At 38.8% G+C, this 21686-nt stretch overlaps 1 protein-coding gene across 6 annotated transcripts in view; it reads left to right on the top strand.

Annotated features, from left to right (window-relative positions):
• The window catches only part of plekha1b (pleckstrin homology domain containing A1b), a 110027-nt gene that overhangs the window by 30455 nt on the left and 57886 nt on the right, over positions 1–21686 (top strand). The gene's annotated exons all lie outside the window — the stretch shown is intronic.

Here is a 21686-nt window from a genome sequence, read left to right as displayed (position 1 = left end):
CAAGAAGCAAAAACATGACTGCTAAAGGTTGTATCAGCGATGGCGGGGTAACATCACTTAACATCACGAGTGCTATTCCCTTAGGCCACGCCCCCTTGTCTCCCCAAAGTATTATAAGCAATCATGCGTATCCCGTGTGCAGAATGATGCACTTGAAGCAACACCAAGTCACAGCACGCAACGCTTCACATTGAAAAGAACATAGCGAAGGGATGGTATCTATAATCTATGCTTAGTAGGGCTGCACGATTTGGGAAAATGTCATATTGCCATTATTGAGCCAATATTGCAATTGCGATTTGCGACTCCGATATAATAAAATGGTTTCATGAGTCCAACTTGCTTGGTTCTAAAGTAAAATGCACACACAGATTAATGTTTATTTCTCAACTCAAACTAAAAACAACAACAACAATAAATGATTAACACCTATAATGATCAATAAACCATCAACCAAACCAACATTACAGTGATTCCATCAATTGAAAGCCATCAACTTTTAAAAAAATTATTACGCTTAAAAAATATATATAACAGCTTTTAAATTAAGTGAACTTCAAACAATCCCCACATAAACCCATAATAAAAAACATATTTACCTGTGCCCTTCCTGTCTTAACAGGTACAGAAATTGAATAAAGTTATCAAACAGTCTGCGCTGCCTGAATCATAAATTATATATATAATAATCCTTATTAAAGCTACAAAAGTTCTTTACTCAAGATCAGTGAGTAATTTTCTAATTTCCCTTTGTTCTTTTAACTTTACTGAAAGAACGCTTTATTCGCTGCTGGCCCTTTAAGAGCACCCGTTGCCGAGACGCGGATCTCACACGCGCCTCATAGCACAACTCTTTTCATCCATAGACTTTTATGTTATGAAGATACTAGACAAAACCACATTTTGGCATAATTGTGTGTGCTATTGTTCGTTCAAGCTCGAAAGAGAACTGTTTATTCTGGGCTGGCACACGGTCAGTGCATGCGCATTATGCGTATCATCTAATCTAGGGCACTCACAGGCAGCTTTTCACTTCTTGTCGTGCAAAATGCGAAAAGGCATTTGAACCAATAAGAGGGGGATCTTGTAACACTAGTCAAAGGATGACAAAAAAGAAGAGATGCTGCGCTAATAGCCCTACTTTGTTTATTTCATATAAAATCGCGGCATTTTGCGTTATATAATTGCATAGGTTTGAGATCGCTATTACGACTGCGATATAATTAATCGTGCAGCACTAATGCTTAGTGTATTCTAAAGGGCAATAAACTCCACTCCAGCAAGATAGTCATTTTATGCAAATCATAGACCTTTATGCCTTATCTACAAATAAAGTATAATATTGGGAACATTGATCTTGAAGAGAGTGTCGTCGTGTTACTGTCGCAACCGAACGCGACGCGCTAATGCTGATGCATGGAGAATGACTGAGGCGAGATGACTTTCCGTTAACTTTAACTTAGAGACTAAAATATTAATTTTACCACACATTAAGCTATTGAATGACTTTAGAAGTCTTGGAATATAGTGTGAAAACTTGATTGTGCTTTACAGTTTTTTATGCCTTTAGTGGGGCTTAACAAAATAACACAATATGCAGAATGTCGGACGTCACTTATAGGCTAAACTGTTTTTATAGATAAAACTATTTACATTCGGCAGTCATGAAAACAAATCTCAGATAACGGTTGACTAGGTAACAATGTGTAATTTTGCGCCGGAGTTCTCCTTTAACTTACATTAGCTAGCTAACTACGAACGAGCTAACCAGATAACATTAACAAATTGACAAGCACTTACTGGGCACAGTGGGCAGAATGGCTCTTCAAATGACGGACGAAATTGGAGGTTGTCATCTGACTGTCCGCGATCTTAACGTTGCATGTCTTGCAAAGCGCTGTTCTTTTGCCATCTTGTTGTAAGAAATTCTTGAATCCAAAAGCGACGACGACCCTCGTTATCCCTCCGGCTGACATGTTGATGTGATCTGATGTAAGTGGGCGTGGTGTGCGCGTAAGGTATGAGAGGGCATGACTGATGATCTCGTGATCCAGTCATGACAGCGCTATTCTCAGCCTGCGCTCCAGCTGGATCAACTTTATTTTTTTTACATAATTTATATATTTTATATTCAAACTGAAAACATGATGTGATTAACACTCAAGTCATATTATTACATGCAAGTGTGTTTGATTTATGGACCAAATTTTCAGATCAAGTTTATGGACCAAGTTAATTTAATTAATAAACTAATTATATAAAACTATTAATGCACTACAATTAAACTGGTTATATGCCTTTACTTATAAAAAATAAAAAACTTATTTAAAAAAATACCAGGCTTAAGGCATTTATTTTTTATGCAGGCCATACACACAGGAGTGAAATGGTTAAGACCCCTCCCCCTACAAACACACACACATACACAGACAGGCAAAGACAGAGATGTAGGCTCAGATTAAGCAAGACCACATTCAAACAAACATATCTGACTTTCTGTGGGTCCTAGCTAATGAGTGTCAATTAGAAAGTTGTCCGGCTCGAGGAGTACAATATACATACCGATTTTTGTAACTGTAGATAAAACTAACAACCCTACTTTTGTCAAAAGGTGGCGCTACTGAGCCCTCACCACGCCCGTTTCTGAAACATTGCACGTGTCTACTGGCTAATAAATGTGATGTGTCTGTTGAGTTTCATGCATTTTGAAGCATGCTAAGGGTCTCAAAAGCATCCTAAAAGCATCCTAAAAGAAGGGTAAAGTTTGATGCGTCGCCACGGCAACAGTTTCAAAGATATCAAGAATCCATTCACAGGTCTACATCTGCCGTATGTTTACATTATACATATGAAGTTTGAAGCAAATCGGGTAAAAATAAAAGGGTGATATCAAAGCATTTTGAAAGTGACACACTTCCTGCTGCCAGTTGGTGGCGCTATAACTTTGACTCACAATAGTCACATCCATGTGATCGTCCTCTTACAGCGAACATACTGCTGAAGTTTCATCAAGATCAGTTAATGTATGCTGAAGTTATAACAAACTTCCTGTTTCACGTTTCTCGCCATGATTTCGTTTCCTCGCCACGGCCAAACCGTTCGAGATATCAAAAATCCCCACACAAGCTTTCATCCTCAATGTCTTCACTTTACGCTGACCGAGTATCGTCGAATTTGGATCAAAGCTCTAGGAGGAGTATTTCAAATAACATTGCGAGCGTTTTACAAACAAACCTCAATAGCCGACTTCCTGTTGGGCTGGGGTAAAAAGTAAAAGCGCGAGGTATAGATGAAACGATGAGATCAACATGCGTACCGAGTTTCATATTATTACATGCAAGCGTGTTTGAGTTATGGACCAAGTGTTCGGACCCCATTCCAGGGGGCGCTGACGAGCCCCCCTGCCACGCCCGGGTACCATCTTCAGCCCGGCTCTGATGGCCGCGGGTTCTGACCCGTGTGCAAAGTTTCAAGAGTTTTCGAGCATGTTAAGGGCCCCAAAAGTGCCCGAATAGTCGTAAGAAAAATAATAATAATAATAAATATAGCTGCGAGCAGCGATGGCGGGCCCAAGCCGGTGGCACCGCAACCCCGGTTCCTTTAGTTACCTAAAGGCACCGGGGTGGCGGTGTCACAGGCTTTGGCCCTTTCATGATTAAATGAAATGTTAAAACAGCTTGCCATACTCTATCTGTCGTTTCGACTAGTCACAATTACATTACAGATATCTTAAATGATAATACAAACTATTCAAAATGTAATTAAGACTAGTCACTTTTGTCAAAAGGTGGCGTGTTGATATCTACAATGTTAATTCCGGATAGGCAAACTTAGCTTTTAAATGTTAAAAGGGCTTGCCATATAGGGACGTACAGTAGGCTCAGAGAGAGGCTCACCATATTCAAACCAATATATCTGACTTCCTCTTGATCCAAACTAATGACTATGAATTAGAAAGTTCTCTGGCTTGAGGAGTACAATGCCCCCCCCCCTCTCTCTCACACACACACTTCGACGCGCGCGCCTCTCTCAAGCCGGAGTGTGCGTGTGTGTGTGTGTGAACAGTGGAAACAGGAAACATAATCCGTTATTTTGTTCATAAAGGACAACATTCAGACTGCAAACTGTTTACCTATATTTGTGTACACTCGCAATAAAATAACATCCTCTGTCACATACGTAATAAATATAGAAAAATAATGACAAAAGAGTGCATTATAGCCCTATTTATGATTTTGAGTTTAAACTATCGCCCGAAGTGATTCTGAAAGAATGGTAAAGTTTATGCCATGACAACAGTATCAAAGATATCAAGAATCCATTCACAGGTCTACATCTGCCGTATGTTTACATTATACAGATGAAGTTTGAAGCAAATCGGGGAAAAAATAAAAGGGTGAGTTCAAAGCATTTTGAAAGTGACACACTTTCTGTTGCCAGTTGGTGGCGCTATAACTTTGACTCACAATAGTCACATCCATGTGATCGTCCTCTTACAGCGAACACACTGCTGAAGTTTCAACAAGATCAGTTAATGTATGCTAAAAGTTATAACACTCTTCCTGTTTCATGTTTCTCGCCATAATTTTGTTTCCTCCCCACGGCCAAACCGTTCGAGGTATCAAAAATCCCCTGGCAATTTTTTATCCTCAATGTCTTGACTTCACGCTGATCGAGTTTTGTGGCATTTCTTTGAATTCTCTAGAGAAGTACTTTAAATTATTCCATTGCATGTTTTTTTACAAACAACCCTAAATAGCCAACTTCCTGTTGGGCTGGGGTAAAAAGTAAGAGTGTGAAGTATACATGAACCGATGAGATCCATATGTTTACCGAGTTTCATATTATTACATGCAAGTGTGTTTGATTTATGGACCAAATTTTCAGACCAAGTTTATTGACCAAGTTAATCTGATTAATAAACTAATATAAAAAACTATTGTCAATGCACTACAATTAAACTAGTTATATGCCTTTACTTATAAAAAATAAAAATAAAAACTTATTTAAAAAATACCAGGTTTAAGAAATGTATTTTCTTTATGCAGGTCATACACACAGCAGTGAAATGGTTAAGCCCCCTCCCCCTGCACACACACACTCAGACAGATACACACACACATAGACAGCCAAAGACACAGAGACACAGAGACATGTAGGCTCAGAGTGACTGTATTCAAACAAAAATATCTGACTTTCTGTGGGTCCTAGCTAATGAGTGTCAATTAGAAAGTTGTCCGGCTCGAGGAGTACAATATACATACCGATTTTTGTAACTGTTGATAAAACTAACAACCCCACTTTTGTCAAAAGGTGGCGCTACTGAGCCCTCACCACGCCCGTTTCTGAAACTTTGCACGTGTCTACTGGCTAATAAATGTGATGTGTCTGTCGAGTTTCTACAAATTTCAAGCATGCTAAGGGTCTCAAAAGCATCCTAAAAGAATGGTAAAGTTTGATGCGTCGCCACGGCAACAGTTTCAAAGACATCAAGAATCCATTCACAGGTCTACATCTGCCGTATGTTTACATTATACATATGAAGTTTGAAGCAAATCGGGTAAAAATAAAAGGGTGATATCAAAGCATTTTGAAAGTGACACACTTCCTGCTGCCAGTTGGTGGCGCTATAACTTTGACTCACAATAGTCACATCCATGTGATCGTCCTCTTACAGCGAACACACTGCTGAAGTTTCATCAAGATCAGTTAATGTATGCTGAAGTTATAACACACTTCCTGTTTCACGTTTCTCGCCATGATTTCGTTTCCTCGCCACGGCCAAACCGTTTGAGATATCAAAAATCCCCTCACAAACTTTCATCCTCAATGTCTTGACTTCTTGCACACCGAGTTTGGTTGTGATTGGTAAACACATGCGTTGTAATTTGATGTATTTCTCCTAGGACAACTATTCAAACAACCCATAATTCTCAACTTCCATTTTAAATGTCGTAAAACTTAGAGCAATGAAGTTGTTTGGCCTGATGTGATCTATAATTGTACCGAGTTTCATATTAATTCACGCAAGTGTGTTTGATTTATGGACAAATGTTCGAATCCCAGTCCAGGGGGCGCTGTCGAGCCGCCCTGCCACGCCCGATGACCAGCTTCAGCCCGGCCCTGATGGCCATGGGTTCTGACCCGTGTGCAAAGTTTCAAGAGTTTTAGAGGATGTTAAGGCCCCCGAAAATGCCAGAGAAGTCGCACACAGCAAATAAAGGGTTAAAATTAACCTGACAGGCGCCCCTCCTCTCACTCACACAGAGAGACACTGAGAGACTGGCTAAATTCTAAGATTTTCTCTACATTCAAACAAAGATATCTGACTTTCTGTGGGTCCTAGCTAATGAGTGTCAATTAGAAAGTTGTCCGGCTCGAGGAGTACAATATACATACCGATTTTTGTAACTCTAGTTAAAACTAACAACCCCACTTTTGTCAAAAGGTGGTGCTACTGAGCCCTCACCACGCCCGTTTCTGAAACTTTGCACATGTCTACTGGCTAATAAATGTGATGTTTCTGTCGAGTTTCATGCGATTTGAAGCATGCTAAGGGTCTCAAAAGCATCCTAAAAGAATGGTAAAGTTTGATGCGTTGCCACGGCAACAGTTTAAAAGATATCAAGAATCCATTCACAGGTCTACATCTGCCGTATATTTACATTATACAGATTAAGTTTGAAGCAAATCGGGTAAAAATAAAAGGGTGATTTCAAAGCATTTTGAAAGTGACACACTTCCTGCTGCCAGTTGGTGGCGCTATAACTTTGACTCACAATAGTCACATCCATGTGATCCTCCTCTTACAGCGAACACACTGCTGAAGTTTCATCAAGATCAGTTAATGTATGCTGAAGTTATAACACACTTCCTGTTTCACGTTTCTCGCCATAATTTCGTTTCCTCGCCACGGCCAAACCGTTCGAGATATCAAAAATCCCCTCGCAAACTTTCATCCTCAATGCCTTGACTTCATGCTGACCGAGTTTCGTGCCGTGTGTTTGAATTCTCTAGGAGGAGTATTGCACATTCCATTGCGAGCGTTTTACAAACAAACCTCAATAGCCGACTTCCTGTTGGGCTGGGGTAAAAAGTAAGAGTGTGAGGTATAGATGAAACGATGAGATCAACATGTGTACCGAGTTTCATATTATTACATTCAAGCGTGTTTGATTTATGGACCAAGTGTTCGGACCCCGTTCCAGGGGGCGCTGTCTAGCCCCCCTGCCACACCCAGGTACCATCTTCAGCCCGGCTCTGATGGCTGTGGGATCTGACCTGTGTGCAAAGTTTCAAGAGTTTTCAAACCCGTTAAGGGCCCCAAAAGCCGCTAAGAGTCTCAAAATCATCAAAAAAAAGAATTTTAAAGTTTGATGCGTTGCCACGGCAACAGTATCAAAGATATCAAGAATCCATTCACAGGTCTTCATCTGCTATGTATTTACATTATACAGATTAAGTTTGAAGCAAATCGGGTAAAAATAAGAGGGTGATTTCAAAGCATTTTGAAAGTGACACACTTCCTGCTGCCAGTTGGTGGCGCTATAACTTTGACTCACAATATTCACATCCATGTGATCGTCCTCTTACAGCAAACAAACTGCTGAAGTTTCATCAAGATCAGTTAATGTATGCTGAAGTTCTGACACACTTCCTGTTTCACGATTCTCGCCATAATTTCGTTTCCTCGCCACGGCCAAACCGTTCGAGATATCAAAAATCCCCTCGCAAACTTTCATCCTCAATGCCTTGACTTCATGCTGACCGAGTTTCGTGCCGTGTGTTTGAATTCTCTAGGAGGAGTACTTCAAATTCCATTGCGAGTGTTTTATGAACAACCCTAAATAACCGACTTCCTGTTGGGCTGGGGTAAAAAGTAATAGTTTGAGGTATATATGAACGATGAGATCTATATGTGCACCGAGTTTCATATTATTACATGCAAGCGTGTTTGATTTATGGACCAAGTTTTCGAACCCCGTTCCAGGGGGCGCTGTCTAGCCCCCCTGCCACGCCCGGGTACCATCTTCAGCCCGGCCCTGATGGCCGCGGATTCTGACCCGTGTGCAAAGTTTCAAGAGTTTTTGAGCATGTTAAGGGCCCCAAAAGTGCCCAAATAGTCGTATAAATAATAATAATAATAATAATCGTTAGGAAAACAATAGGGCCTTCGCCCTTTCAGGGCTTGGGCCCTAATAATAATAATAATAATAATAATAGAAAAGAATAATCCTAAGGAAAACAATAGGGCCTTCGCCCTTTCAGGGCTTGGGCCCTAATAATCCTAAGGAAAACAATAGGGCCTTCGCCCTTTCAGGGCTTGGGCCCTAATAATAATCCTAAGGAAAACAATAGGGCCTTCGCCCTTTCAGGGCTTGGGCCCTAATAAATACATATTATAAGACAAATAATGTGTTTTTATCCTTGCATGCATGTTAAACTGTTTTTGGGAACTCCTAACATTTCAAATGCTATGATAGGGGCTCTTTAACTTCATCAAACGACGAGAATACTTTTTGTGTGCAAAAAACAACAAAAATAACGACTTTATTTCAACTATTCATTTACTTCTCTCTCTGCCTCGAGTCAGGTTACTAGTTTAACAGCGTAAGTTTCTGTTATTGTACATCACACGCATCACACACACGACTAGCGTCGGCCAATAGTGAGCCTACGTGTGACGTAGCTCTACGCTATTACACTACGTTAACTGACTAGAGGTCCATAGAGAAGGAAGTGAATAGTTGAAATAACGTCATTATTTTTGTTTGTTTTTGCACACAAAAAGTATTCTCATCGCTTGATAAAGTTAAGATTGAGCCATTGTAGTCACATGGACTATTTTAACGATGTCTTTAATAACTTTTCGAGGCCAGCAAGTTTCAATTCCTCAAGAAGCCTATGGACTAGTATGCAGGAGAGATCCAGCTCTCAGATTTCATCAAAAATATCTTAATTTGTGTTCTGAAGATGAACGAAGGTCTTATGGGGTTGGAACAACATGAGGGTCTGTAAATAGTGACAGAATTTTCATTTTTGGGTGAACTAACCCTTTACTATAAATGTACAGAGTTTCATGGGAGTGAGTGGGAAGCTAGAAGGCTGTATCTGAAATCGCCCCCTATACCCTTCTCATTCAATATTCCCTACATAATTAACTCTACTAGTATAGTTCACTAAATGAGTAAAGACACTGGGTGCTCCGAAAGTGCTTTCGCTGTGCATGGCGCTCAGAGTGCCATGGGTCTAGTCTTTTGGGTAGCCGTTGATTGTACTCCAGGGCTGAATCCAAAATCGCCCCCCTATTTCCCCAAATAGGGCGTTATTTGGGGACAGCCATTTTTTGTGGTGTCCGAAACCATAGTGGACGTTATGAGTGCACTTATTCAATCCCACATTGCACTGTCCTTATTTACTGATTGGTGTGGGATAGTAGATTTCATTTTCAGAATCATGGGTAATGCAGTTTCTCACCTGGATTCCCATTGTTAAATGAGATTATTTATAAAATAAGTTGAAATAATGCAGGCTGACGACTTCAACACATGCATACACCCTTGATTAACTACCATGTAACTCACAATTATTGTTTAAATATATTCACCTTTGGAGGAAATGAATACTTAACCCAACATACAGTAGCACTCTTTATTTTTTTATTTTTCTTAAATTGCATTTGCATGCTGCTTTCTAAACCATACCATGACTGTGCCATCCACATTCTTCAAAAAGTACCATGGTAGTATCAGGCTGTTTTAAACATGGTCCATGATATTCCCTTTTTTTTTCTTGGCATTGTCCTCCTTATTTGTCACAGATGTGTCATTGCTGGAATATGAAGTAGCTTGGACTCACATATCGCATACCCTCATTATATGTTTTTCTTTTGTTTTTAAGCTTTCAGGTTTAAAAGAAATTGTAGAAACTTCTGTCATTATTCACTAATCCTCATGACATGTTAAACTTGTGAGCTGTTCTTATTTGGAACAAAAAAAGAGAGATTTTTATTAACATTTTTCATGCTGTTCTCCATAAACATCCAACTACTTTCTTATTATATAGAGTATGTCTGAATTCATAGCATTCATAAAACAGTAGTCCAAAAGTATCCAGATAATCTACTTTGAATTGTTATTGTATGGGAAAGAGCTGTGAGACAAATATTTAAATAATAATAATAATTAATGACCCAATTCCATGTTTTGGTGCAACTATTGGCAGCTACCCCAATGTTTTCTTTTCGTTTTACAGTCAGTTTCAATTAAAACAACTGTTTATGGTTACAGTCAGATACTATGACATTTATATAAATGTTAATTTCCAACTATGGAAGTTTTCACAGTACGATTGTAAGTAACACACACCAGCTGATACAGGATTAATGGTTCTCGTGTGATGTTATGCTCAAGGTATTTCACTCAAGTATATGTCAAACCTGTCGAGCAGGTATGCCAAGGGTATCAAATCCAAAATTCTTCCAAAACGCAAGTGCTAAATTGAAAACCGTTTATTGTTTTGCTGATGTCTATCCAAACAGTTTTGCACATGAAACAAATATGAGTACTTTGGTACCATATTACAGTTATAGTACACTTCTGTTCAAAAGTTTGGGGGCAGTAAGATTTATTTTTTTGAAAGAAATATATACTTTTATTCAGCAAGGATGTGTTCAATTGATCAAAAGTGGCAGTAAAGACAATTACAGTACATGGTACAAAAGCAAAATGAATGCTGTTCTTTTGAAGCTTTTCAAGGTGATTCATCAAATGATTTCTGGAGGATCATGTGACACTGAAGACTGGTGTAATGGCTGCCGAAAATTATGCTGTGCCTTCACAGCAAGAAAACAGTTAGGCTATTTTATATTGTAAAAATTATTATGATATTTATGATCAAATAATTGCAGCCTCAGCCTGAGAGAACATATCAAAAATCTGGTATTTCTATGGGGATATTCAAATAAATTACACGAACAGTTATACCCTTGATCAGCTCTACCAAACGTAGATGTTTTCTCCACTAAGAAACGAACATTGTTATGTTTTGATTGATACTGTGAAGCTGCTTTGAGGGAATCTATATTCTGAAAAGTGCTATATAAATATACTTGACTCGAATTCTTCTGTACTCGTTCAAAGAAACTCTAGTTGCACTATGGTCCATAAAACATGGTGATACACTTCAAGAAAACCTTGGTCATAACATTGTACAAATCCATAAAACATGGTACTTCGATGCCACCCGTTTAATAACGTTTTGTGGTTCATTTCTAAAAACATGGTTGTTTTATTTGAATAACTGTACCATGTCCAAAAGCTTTTGCATTATCATGGTTATTTGTACAAAAACATGGTAACAGTCATATCATAATTTTTTTTTGATCAATTGTCCAAAAAACATGGTGCTTTTTGGTATTGAAATTATCAACAGAGGCCTACATTTTTGCAAAACTCACTTAGAATTCACTGCAGGTTCTTTCCAGCTATAATGAACACTGGTGGCAGTAAAACATCAACAACTTTTATAATAAAATGGCATGGTTGTGTCATCAAATGAGTTGTATCTCCCTTTTTTGTGCACTATTAATTTTGTTTTAAAATAGGTGGTATTTCCAAACTTGATATGCAATTAAACTTTTAGAACCAATGACCAACCAATGACTATATTTAATTTACGAATTTGCTGTGATATGTACAACAGCCAACATAAACATTCACATGTATCTGTTTTTAAATAAATTCAAAAACACTTTTAGCACCACTCACTGAATATTTCACTGATTCTTGCAAAACATGCAAGAAGCAACATAATGTAATTTGCAGAAATGTTGCCACAGGCTGGTTCTTCCATTGCTGGATGGTTGGCATGTGACGGTATTACATTTTTATATCATGGTAATAGGCTTTATGCCGAACATCACATGAGCCAACAAGAAAACAGGTCTCATTGCATCCACTTGTCGGAGAAAGTTTATAAGCAGTACGAAATAACGGTGATGATATAGATATCAATAGATTTTTAAGGCAATCAGCTAACCATGTCAGCTATTTTTATTGTTTGAGTTTTATTCAATTTAAATATCTAAATGTTAGTGATAAGAAGAAAAAACATAGAAATCAATCTGCATATGCGATGGACGTCATCTTTGCTCGCACTTTTAAAGGCACCACGACTCTAAAAACAACAAGAAGTAAAACGACTCTAATGAAGCACATGCAAAAGACCTGAACCAGATGAAATGCGACTTCTTGTACAGAAAACGGATGTTTGTTGCACACAACTCCCCTTGCTAAAGCTTTAAGTTACAAGACGCCATTGGATTTAGACACCATTGGCTGTTGGATTTAGAATTTTATGAAAAATAACTGTCATTCACTTCACACTGTCCCAACTGAGACCAACAAATGCTGATTAAACATGTTCAGTTGGGTGAAAACAAACTATACATTGTATACCATATGTTGGCACATGTAGAGGATGGGTTTAAAATGATTCTGCATTGCAGCCGGTAGGTTGGTATCATTAGTTCACTCACTTCACTGCAGTTTCATCTAGAGCCAGTCAATCCAGTTTGCATTTCCTTCTGTTAGTTTGTGCGTTTCCCTTACTATGACCAGTTTGTCTACGTGCTGTGAACAAACATATATCTTTCTGGCTAATATAACAGCACGTCACACTGTCAATGATGTATTGTCTGATAGTAATTTACAGATATAGTGACAGTGAAGAAAGGGAACTGTTACATCACTTAAACTTTAGTGTCTGCTTTTCTCACACAAAGGTACACCTAAACAGAAAACACAGGTGGCACCTTTGTGTTGGGCAATCATGGGTGTGATTTATTTTACAGTCAAGGCTTGTATTGCTTGGTCATCATCAGCGATCTGAGTGTGTGCGTGTCTGAGACAGGCAGAATTCCCCTATTAGATTAAACCATGACTTTTCACCAATACATTTTCTGGAAAATATTTGGCACTTGAGTGGCACTTGGCAACTTTACGGATACAGCCACATAAAGAAATGCATAGTAAATTATTTTATATAGTTGCAAAATGTAGACTATATTATCAATAGTGGTGCAATAGTGTCATGAATCACTGCTCTGAGAAAGGCAAGTTAAAGGGTTAGTTCACCCAAAAATGAAAATTAAGTCATTAATTACTCACCCCCATGCTGTACCAACCCCGTAAGACCTTCGTTCATCTTCGGAACACAAATAAAGATATTTTTGATTGAATCTGAGGGCTGGATCAGTCTTCCATAGACAGCCTGAGGGACTGCCTCTTGACGGCCCAGAAAGTCATTAAAAGAAAAGGTTTAAATATTCCATGTGCCTACAGTGGCTCAACTATAACTTTATCAAGCGACGAGACTACTTTTTGTGCGAAAAAAAACCCGTAAATAACGACTTTATTCGACTTTCCATTACTTCCTTATGGGCGCATGCGCGAGAACTGAGACGAGACCGTTCTTCTTCGACTACTTTTTGTTACCGGCTGCTCACCGCTTAGGAGTTTTACCGCCCCCTACCGTATAAGATGACGTACTGCTTGTAAACAGAACGTTTTGCGCCTCCGGCTATATCAGTACGTCATCTCATCTTATATTTACGTTTTTTTTTCGCACAAAAAGTAGTCTCGTCGCTTGATAAAGTTATAGTTGAGCCACTGTAGGCACATGGAATATTTAAACCTTTTCTTTTAATGACTTTCTGGGCCGTCAAGAGGCAGTCCCTCAGGCTGTCTATGGAAGAGTGATCCAGCCCTCAGATTCAATCAAAAATATCTTTATTTGTGTTCCGAAGATGAACGAAGGTCTTACGGGGTTGGTACAGCATGGGGGTGAGTAATTAATGACTTAATTTTCATGTTTGGGTGAACTAACCCTTTAAGGTCCAAACGCAGCTTTTATTATAATATAAAGGGGTAATCCAGAATCGTGGTCGAACAGGTAAACAATAGGTCAAAGTCCCGGTAGGTAATCCAAACAAACAAAACATACAAGGCAGGGAACAAAGCAAAATACAGAAACCAGGTAAACGCTCAGACATGCAGTGGACACCAACAAAACTTCGCAATGAGTGAGTGTTTGAACATGGAATAAATAGACAGGGACTAACAGGGTGATGAGAAACAGGTGAATGCAATCAGAGACCAACGAGGTGATGAGGCACAGGTGATAATGAGTCCGGGCAGTCCGTGATGGGAAATGTAGTTTTTGAGGAAGTGATCATAGTCTATCTGGAGCACCCTCTGGTGGCTCTCGAGGGCACTCCAGCTGGTGATCGTTACAAATAGTCTACATTTTGCGACAATATAAAAATAACAGCAGAGATTTTCTTTATTGTATCGTTTTACTTAAGTATACCATGTGCTTTTCGATACATTTTGCGATGATTGCATTATATGTGCTTTTCGATACATTTTGCGATGATTGCATAGAGTTAAAGTTTGATATATGATACATTTTGGTGCTTACGTTTATATACAGTACACTCACATAACGCGATATAAACTATACAGCAATCAAGTAGTTTGTGTATGTGGAAAAAACTTCATAGAGCTCTTTGATACTGTAGTTTATACATTGTGACGATATTGGCGATATTAAAGTTGTAGTGTAATGCAAAGCATACAACTTACATCTCCATACAGTACACAAGCGTAAATCAATATATAGCAATTCTCAACTGCTTGATTGTTTAGTATCTTCACAAACTGTAAAATATTTTGTCCTACAGCTCTATATGTAAAGTTGCATGTAAGTATATCCAATTTTATACAGTACATACTCACATTATCAATGTTATACAGTATATACTATAAATCACAGTAAATCTGCTCATAGCATTGCAAAATTTTGGCCAGCGATATATTTGTGGGATATATTTGTTTTACCAAATGTTTTTCAAGGATGATTTTCTCCCCTTTAACAGTGTAAAAAACCGGGGGTCTGCTTTGGGTAAAGTCTGCACGATAAAATACTCCCATCAGCCATGACAAAAGACTTGAAGCTGTTATGTACATGTGTGCACACTGTACCTGTGATGGGTTAAACCGCCTCGTACTCTCTCTTCCTCTAAATCTCCACCTTCCTCACATGTGTTAGAGTTTCATTGCATTTTTTACTTGTGTGTGACCCAGTTTTCTCTATATGTCTAGCTAATTATTCATCATGTTCACCTGTCCTGTTAATTATCTCATTAGTTCCCCCGTTTAGTTCCCCTGTTTTTTCAGTTCTCTCTCCTGTCTCTTCAAATTGGATGTTCCCTGTGTTTTTACCCCATGCCCTGAGTGTGTATTATTGAATTAAAGACTATTTCGTTGTACTCTTCGTCTTCGTGAGCTACTTTTATCCAGCAACTCGTGACAACATGTTTGTCATGTCAGAGTGTCTCGCAACTGCTCAAAGAGGAGTACATGGCATGTCATTTCTGACTCTACTCCGTGTCCTAAGCAGCAACCTGACAAGTTTCAGTGACAGGTCATTTGTCTCTCCACACTAAATGCTAATGAAATTTCCATTTCAAATGAAATGAGTGAAACAAACCCAAACTGTGTGGCCAGAGCTGTTGAGAATGAGAATGTGACGTCTCGTGTTTCACATTGTGGGAAGGCGCTGCCATCTTGGAAGGATACGCTATCTGTTGTCGTGGTTACTTTGACAGTGAGACTGAGAGAAATTGCAACAGACAGAGCAAAGCAGCTTGATATTTGTTTGCATTTTTGAGATAAGGCACAGTTTCTTGGGAATAAATGAAGAAGGGGGAAGCAAACGGAAAGGGGCTCTATCGGGAGACCAAATAACAACACCAAGCAGCGTTATTTAGAGAAACTACCACCATCAACAACATGGAGCCGTACGACCTGCTACAGAATAGACAAAAGACCCAAAGCACTACCACCTTTCACATACCCTGATTGTCAATTATCTGGTTTATGATATCAGTGCCTCTGGGACTCCTGTATATTCTTAGGTTTCCAGAAATCAATTTTTTGTAGTACCAATCAGTGAATAGAGGGAGTGACTGAGAACGATGACGTTGATTTAGCGCGTCAGTTTGAGGTTAGTAATGGCAGCAGAGAAAGACTTGAGAAAAGCTATTCGGTCTGTTGTTGGAAAACTGACGAATATACAGAATTTAATGAGGTGAATGAGTTAGCTAAGGCGAACGATAGGGATGCAATGCCGATTGTTGTCGTCTCCCCTCTTGTTGCACTAATGGAGGTCCAAGTGAAGGACGCATAAAAGTTTGGAGTTTGTGCTTGGCGGCTCGCTGTGCACGATGACCGTTACATTTTGGTCGGACGCTTTAGCCTGGTGTTCGGAAGCCCCGAGTTCTGGCTGCTAAACTGTTGTTGAAGATGCACTCAGGAGTCATGTCTGTAGCGATTTCACTTTTTTCATTTTAAATAGTGTGTAATGTTGCTGTTGGTGCATGAACAGTATCTGCAAAGTTGCAGCCCTGAAAGTTCAAAGTGAGCAGAGATATCGTCTTTTAAAAATCAGGAAGTTTAATGCCTACAAAAACGACTCGTTTGGGACTACAGCTGGGTTTTAGACGTCACTAACCCATACATTTGCATCAACCCTCCCTCCGGAATATACAAAAAAGGGCATGGCCATATTTCTGCGGCTCGTCGCGTGTGTTATGTTCACCAGCTGTCGGGTCTTTTGTGTTCGAGCTTCCCACGGACGCTGTACTTCGTCAACAATGGATATGATTTATATTTGATTATGCTACTGAAAATGTCGATCGCAATTTAGCTCTCTGTGCTGCGCATTTTACGAGAGACAGCTTCCAGAATCTCCATGAATTCAATGCCGGATTCAACAAGAAACTGTTACTAAAACATGAAGCCGTTCCAACTTTAAAACCAGAGGCAGCAGTTTTTGGGCCACAACATGTAAGTAGGCTAAGACTTAATCATTTTAAATGTATTTTTGCATGTATAATTTCAAACGTAGCCTTGTGTTTTAGTTTTTTATCAAATGCCAGCGCTGGCTTTATAGCCACTAGGCTACTAGTTATGCTATTTTGTGTCTACGACAAATGCGTACAAACAATATGCACCTAAATTTTTTATAAGTACTAATGTTGTAAATGTATTTTCATGTATATATACATTATGACGTTATTTTCGATTTGATCAAGAACGTGAACCAATGCCAACGCTGTTTATAATGTTAGTAGCCAGTCAGTCCAATGCTATTGTGTAAAACAAACGTGTATAAAGTTAAAAAAAATATATACAAATTACCATTCAGAAACGTTTTGTAAGAGCCGTGTGTGGTGAGGTTCTGCTTGCCTCTCTTCATCGCCGTTTTCTGGGTCTGACTGATTCTGGCTCATTCTGACTCATTCTGATACTGCAGTCCGACACCATTATTTACATCTGGACCGGAGCACGTTTCGCCCGTAAAGGTAATGGGCGTTAACCTTCCGGATAACGTGAGCTACAGTTTAGCCAATCACAACACACTGGCCCAAACTAACCAATCTAAGCCCATTACCTGTTTCTGAGGGAGTGGTTTCATAGACTCAGGAAGTCAACCAGTCGTCAGAGGACAGAGGAGAAAGCGGCTGATAATAAAGGTGAAATTTATGAAAAATAAGATTTTTTTAAAGAAGAAAAAACATTAATACATGTTATATTGCACCCTATAAACACAATCATTCAAAGAAAAAAAGCAGTAAACTCCCCCTTTAAATTGTATTATATTGTTGTCTGAGGTGAACTTATGACGTTCGCTTATTTTTGCATTCAAAAACATCAAAATGAATAAGTAATAGGCTATTTTGTACCCTAGTTTTGAGCCTAACTGAAAAGCGTTCGGTTTTAATGGGCGTCTCGCACTGAAGACTTGGAAGTAAAACGCCCACTGCTGTGAGTGGAGAACAGTTTTGCATATTATAATGAGTTTCAACTCACTCGTCGGTGTACTTGGGGGAAATTGTTTTGAAAACGTCCAATGTTGTAAAATGGCAACCGGAATGATTCGCCCATAAATATTCGACCCAGAGTCCGTGTGTTGCACCATTCCTGTCAGATCCAATATACGGCACAGCACCGTTCATTACTCTTAATTGGTCTGCAAATCCAGTCTTGTTTACAAAACAATTCTCAGTGAAATCAAGCGAACAGACGGACAATGTTTTACCTCATCAGCTGGAACGTCATTAAAAATAAAGTTTATCCATGTAGTCCTATTGGAATCCAGAGGAAGCTTATGCAGCGACTGTCTTCTTCCACAACCAGGCACTGCACAATATTTTGTATTGCTCGGTAGCTCGATCCGGTTTGTCATCACGAGGTATGGCCATGTTATTTAGCTATGCGTGTAATGCACGAATCGGTGGGCGGGACTAAACCGGCCATGTTGAAGTAGGTGTTGATCTTCTTCTGCAGGGGTGGTGTTTTATCCTCTTTGACGTCATAGTTCCCCACTTTGAAAAACGAGTCGTTTGCTGATGCTGGTGTCAATCCCCTTTAAAATTCTGCTAAATGACTAAATGCATAAAGGAGGAGTGACGACAGTCAAGGGCGAGAGAGGACCAGGCCTGGACTATTTTACTACGTATTGCAAGGATCTGCCACCAGGGGCGCCGCTAAGGGGGGGAAAGTTAGGACGATTCTACGAGGCGGTTTTCAAGGGCCCACACACTTTTAGCGGCCCCAGAGATCGATTTTATTAATTGAACGGGTGCAGTAGTAGGGGCCTTTCCTCACAATTTTTCATGGGGCCGAAAATCCCTGGCCGCACCCCTGTCTGCCACATTTCAGAAATCATCATTCAGAACAGGCTTCAGTGACTCTTTTATTGAGGAACAATATTTAGTTCAAATACTTAGATTGAACAAATAGAAATATGTATATGAACAATTATGTTAAATAAATAAGAAGCTGTAAATAATGCAGAAGTTAACATTACAATAAATCAGGGCAAACTACTGGAATAAATCTGGTGCTACTTCATTTACACAGTTTCTTAACAATAAAAAACTTCAAATATTTGAGAAGCTTGATTTAAATGTGTTAGTTTCACAAAACAGTCAGAATGAATATAATTTGCCAACGTTGGTGTTCCCCAGACTAAGCCCCTGCTTCAGATCAGGTGACGTTTAGATGTCTGTCAGTTCTAATCGTAAGGAGCCTTCATCCACTTATGTGAACAAACTCACTGCATCACTAGTGCATGGTAAATTGAATTGCGTGTTTTTGAAGTCGTAAAACCTTGCAGCAAAGTTTCATCATATCTTGACTTGTTCTGACAAGTTGTTTATGAAGTCCTGGAGTGTTGAAATGAAAAAGTGTAGCATTTTTGCAGTGTTCCAAAACAACAAAAACTACTATAGCTAAAATATCACCGACCGTTTTATCCCTTCACTGCAATCTCGGATTAAGGTCGTTTGAGTGATGAAAGCTGTCACACAGAAAACACACTTCGGCCATGAAAATCTAATCAATCATTTGAGTTAGAAATTTGACAGCTCTCCAGTGATGTTAGCCATGGAGAAAAGCATCATTCTCCTGCATGAATCCACAAAATCATGATGTATGTGAAAATAACTGTGCCTGGCTGATATGCCTCAAAGGAGCCTTTGAAACAAGTGGTGCTCTCAAATCAATTGTTAATGTGCCATCCAAAATTCTTACAGACACAGCTTTCCTATATTGTGTCAGTGGATTCATTCACTGTTAGTGACACCTTTTTTTTGTCTATGAGTGTCAGTATTTTACTTCTTTTTCATTGTGTTCGAGTCAGACATCAGTATTTTCTGAATAGATGCGATATATTGTTTCTGACTTTATCACAATTTCCTCTACTGCAGTTAACATGAAATCTTTCATAGTTTTGAGCCAGTGGATGATTTCTTCTCTTTTTGAGGAACCATGCTACTTAGAAAAAGGCTGAGAGCTTTCTCTTGCTAGAAACATTATCTGACCATGATAGCTTGGTAGGCTTTTTCAATTTATGTCAGCAAGAATCGGAGCTTGGCCTCATCAGATTGTTCTCCTGTAACACAGCACATCGCTCGTGCATGGCAAACAGATATTTTTCATTCCATTCTTTACTAAATGGTCTGCAGTTTATTTACCACCTTTTCACTAAAACTTATATATTTTGCTCAAAAGACATCATCTTCGAAAAAACCCCAAAATAAGATATTTTCAATAAAACCTGTTATATTTCTGTCTCTTGATTAAAAGTTCTTTCAAAACAAAAACTTTGATGCTTTAAAAAGCTAATAAGGAGTTTGTAATTAATCCATAGAATCTAGTGGTTCAACCCCAGTCATCATGATGACATGATTGCTTTATTTGAGAGCACATAAACTAGGCTATATCATATATGCTAAACGTAAGCTCAAACGGGCTTGTTTGATGTGTTGGAAGGAACCATTGATTTTTTTTTTTTTTTTTTTTTCTCATTGAGGCTTTTTCTGGATTGTGATGCAAGCATGTGAACCAGTGAGGGTTGTTCACATCAACTAAGTATGATATTCCTTCTGTTTTACGTCTTACGTCTGTCTTTGACTTGGATTACTTTTGCAAACTCTTTATGAACTTTTTGAAGTGTCAAAGTTTTGGTGGATAGTACATTCAATGTAAGGACAGGAATGACACTCACACATTAATAAAATAAAATAAAATAAAATAAAAATAAATATATATAGTTTGTTAGGCTTTTTCGACCAGAGTTGAGAACCCCAGGCATGGACTGTAATTTTTATTGTACTTGTTTTCTCTTGTTCATGTTGTTCTTTTCTTTTTCTTCTTGAAATCCTATTATGATGTACTGATTTTCTTCTTATTCTTTTTTTCTTATTCTTCTTGTGCTTTTGTCTCTCAGTCCCTCACAGTCATATGTTTAGTTATACTTTCTATTCTACTGTAAATTAAATGAAACAGAATATTTGTCAAAATCTCTATGCTGCTTTTGAGCTATTAGAGGCTGGCTGCTTGAGTGTTTACAGTATTTCAAACTATTAGCGGTACAGTCTTTCAGCTCGAGACTGCCTACACTGTACGTGACAAAGCGAAGGTTCCAAATCCATTTGTTTTTCATGCCAGAAGTACTGAAAGAGCTTTGTTAGCAGCTCATTACATTTGTAAGTTCTGCTTGGCTAATTGTCGTCATTTATAATTTGTCCTGGAAATGAAGGATGGGGGTTTTACAGACGTAATGCTTTTTTTTTTTTTTTTCAAACTGTATAACACATCAAAGGGCCTTATAAAAAGGTCTGACATTTGCCATTACTTGACTGCAGCAAGTAGGGTGGCAGTGGCTCAGTGGTTCATGTAGATTGTCTACAAACCAGAAGGTTGGTGGTTCAAGTCAAGTCAAATATATTTATATAGCGCTTTTCACAATACAGATTGTATCAAAGCTGCTTCACAGTATCAATCAAGACAACATAACAGTGTTTGTTTTTTCATGAAAAGACAATCAAGTTTGGTAGAGCTGATCAATGGTATCAATCCCTGGCCAAGTGTCGAGGTGTCCATGAGCAAGACACCTAACCCCAGATTCTCCCGACGAGCTGGATGGCGCCTTGCATGGCTGACACCGCCGTCATTGTATGAATGTGTGTGTGAATGGGTGAATGTGAGGCAATATGTAAAGCCCTTTGGTGGCCATAAGGTCTATAAAAGTGCTATATAAATGCAGTACATTTA

The sequence above is a fragment of the Pimephales promelas genome, chromosome 17, assembly GCF_988280905.1.
Source record: "Pimephales promelas chromosome 17, fPimPro1.hap1.1, whole genome shotgun sequence".
Classification (NCBI taxonomy): Eukaryota; Metazoa; Chordata; class Actinopteri; order Cypriniformes; family Leuciscidae; genus Pimephales; species Pimephales promelas.
The sequence above is the reverse complement of the archived record's forward strand: the minus strand, read 5'-3'. Positions and strand labels throughout refer to the sequence as shown.